Genomic DNA, 3,113 nt, shown 5'->3' with positions numbered 1-3,113 from the left:
TATATACATATATATATACATATATACATATACATATAGATAGATATACATATATATTGATATATATATACCTATAATAAGAAAATATACACATTTAAGGGAAATTCTATATAGTGGGTAAAATCAGAAAATACAGGTATATACAGTTTCTGTAGGGGATTTCACAAGGCTGTAATTTCCAAATTACAAGGTAATTTTCGATAAAACTGGGTATGGAGCTTCCCTATATATCAATAACAAAGCATACAAAAGATGGTTTATAGATCATGAATGGATATAAAAATATCCATCCGTGAACATGACCGATTATCAAGACTGGGTACCTGCAGCAGAAAATGAGAAGGATATGGATACAAAAGTGATCCTGTGAATGATGGCTGTGAAGGGTGACGTGTTGCAGGTGAAATATATACGTGCACAGTGTGGTGGAAGTGTTAGAGGGACGAATAGTATTGAAGTGGTAGTGTATATACAGGTGGCAGCATGACAGGGAACATTTAGGAACACTTGAAAATGCTATGATCATACCGATCTAACTCACTATGCTAACACAGATTTACTGCTAACATGCTGGATTACAGACTAGCTGCTAACACACACTAATATTATATAGACTTACTAACTCACACAATGCTAACACACTTTGCTAACAATAATTCATTGCTAACATGCTAATGCACACTAACTACAAACACACCCACTAACGATTAACTAACACAAATTAGGCTAACATATTGCTAACACAATATACTAATATAAAATGACTATTAACACACTATGCTTAACTCATTTCCATTCAATGAAATTCAGATATGAACTAATTTTCGATTGCAAACTTAGTTTAACCAGTATAATCTGGTTATTAATCAGCTTTTTAATACAGTAAATGCTTTCAATTCCATGGCATATTACTGATTAGAAGATCAACTTATAATAAGAGTTGCAATCACTTTCAAGAGAAGACAATTTTGCAGGAACATGTTATGCAGAAATCCTCTCAACTTCAATCAAAAAATCTATAGTTATTCCACGCATCTGGTCTGGATATCCACCCGTTAGTTCCTGCAAATTTCTGCACCTGATATGAAGCCTTACCATTAATGCTCCTTCTGTAAGATCATACAAAATCTGAATATTGTTGCTGCAATTACATTTAAGAGAACAACAATATTGAAAAACATTATACAACAACTCTTCTTAATTCCAATCAACAAATCGGCAGCCATTTCACTCAATTGCTCAGCAAATGCTTGAAAACAATACATTGGATGAATGTAATTAACCTTAGTTTGACAGCAGCTAAGCAGGAAAAAGGGTGATTCGTTATTGCTGGACTTGAAGGAAAAGGGGCAACAACTATTTGGATCCTCTGCACCCTACGAAATGTCACCCAGCCCACCAAAGATTGAAGGGTTGGACCTCTTTTCCTGCTGGATAGTGAAAATACTGGATCTTTGGCTGATGGGCGTTAGATCTTCAACAAGAAAGACTTGCTGATGGGCTGAAGAAGAGGTCCACACGCTGGCTGGGCTTTCACGCTGGATGGAGGAAAACTGCTTCCTCTGCTGGTAGTCTGAAGTGGATGGTCTTCACGCTGGATGTCTGCGGCTGAAGTGGGGATGGCAATCGGCTGGGCTGAAGAAGGTGGACAGCTGCTGTTGGAGGTCCTGTGGCTGACCTACGGCTGAGCTGAAGGAAGGTGGGTTGAAAGACAATAGGTAGGAGCTGGTGGAGGTCCTGCTGCTGGTGGTGATGGACTCCCTGCGGTGGGGCTGAAGACCGATGGGAAGCAACAGTTGTTTGGAGGTGAAGAAGAGCTCCCTCACGCTTCAGAGCTTCCTCTTGCAAAAAACCCCCAAAACCAGATTTCAATTCCTCCCCCTTTCTCGATCAAATGGCTGGGTCTTTTAAAGACCTTCAGCCTCTTTCCAAAAGAAAACAAAACGCAGCTTCTTGTTTTCAGTTATGGTTTTTGAAAAAAAATTCAAATTGGAACTTCAATGCTGCCGTTTTCAAAAGGGCGCATCTTGGTTTTTTTTTTTTTTCAAATGTTTCATTTCATTTACCTAAGTTCTAGGTAGAAAATGAAATTTATTATCTTTTTATTTTTTTGGAAGTTCGGCTGAGCCATTTAAGGCTGCATCCTTCTTAAAAAAAATTTTTTTTATTTAAACAAATCAATAAAGAGGAATAAAAATTGAAACAAATGAGAGGTTTTTATGGAAATGCCACCTCAACCTACTTTTAAAATCCTTTTGGAAAATAAAGTTTTATTTTGTTTTGGAAAACCTTTTATTTTCAATTGGGGTGCCACATGTGTGTGGGCCCACTAACTAAAAATAAATAAATAAATAAATAAATATTGAGAAATTAAGAAAAAAAATTGCAAATTGGTATGAACTTCGGGTGGGTCCCGCTTGAGAATAAACAACTTACCTGAGAGTCTGAGTATGATGCTAGTTCAAAGGCGGGTCCCGCTCCATTTATTTGAAGATATGAGATAAAACATTATTTGTTTTTCAAGAATTTAGAAAAAATTGGGTTTTCAGGGCAAAAATATGGATAAATGTAAAAACAAAAATTGTAAAGAGATTTAAAATCTTTTTGCAAAAAATTTTGAGATAAAATTTTTAAAATCAATATCCAAATATCTAGATTGTTTTCTTGAGAAAATTTTTGTAATTCAAAGTCCTGGGGGTAAAATGGGAAAGATTGGCAATTTTGAAATCCCAGGGTTTTAAAAATCAATTTTGAAAAGTTTAAAAATAAAATCTGGATTGACAATTTGGAAAATTAGGAGTTCTGGATCTCAAACTGGCATGCTATGCAGTGAAATGATGCAATGTTATGCAAATACATGTTTTATGAAATGTCACTCTGAGCTTGGACTTGGAAATTCTAACTTTTTGTCCAGAAAGAGGATTTTGAAATTTTGCAATTTGAAGATGTCTCTGAACCTAAATATAGAAATTTTGAGGCTCAAGAATGAAATTTAGGACTTTCTGCAAGGTTCAATCTCAGAAAATGACCATTTTGCCCTTTATTGCTTCCGGAGAACTGAAATGTGCCGATTGAGGGTGATGTCAAGAAGGTGAGTGAAAATTTGGGGTGTT

General features: G+C 35.8%; 1 long non-coding RNA gene across 1 annotated transcript; it reads right to left on the bottom strand.

The window, feature by feature from the left end:
* Window positions 1-931: 931 nt before the first annotated feature.
* LOC149821015 (uncharacterized) lies at window positions 932-1,815 on the bottom strand. The gene is made up of 2 exons (XR_016426580.1): window positions 1,284-1,815; window positions 932-1,109 (listed from the first exon to the last, which is right to left on the bottom strand). It is a non-coding gene; the product is annotated as an uncharacterized LOC149821015 (long non-coding RNA).
* Between the last annotated feature and the right edge of the window lie 1,298 nt (window positions 1,816-3,113).

The sequence above is a fragment of the Nuphar pumila genome, chromosome 12 (assembly GCF_984573655.1).
Source record: "Nuphar pumila chromosome 12, dmNupPumi1.hap1.1, whole genome shotgun sequence".
NCBI lineage: Eukaryota > Viridiplantae > Streptophyta > Magnoliopsida > Nymphaeales > Nymphaeaceae > Nuphar > Nuphar pumila.
This window is presented reverse-complemented; position numbering and strand designations above follow the sequence as displayed.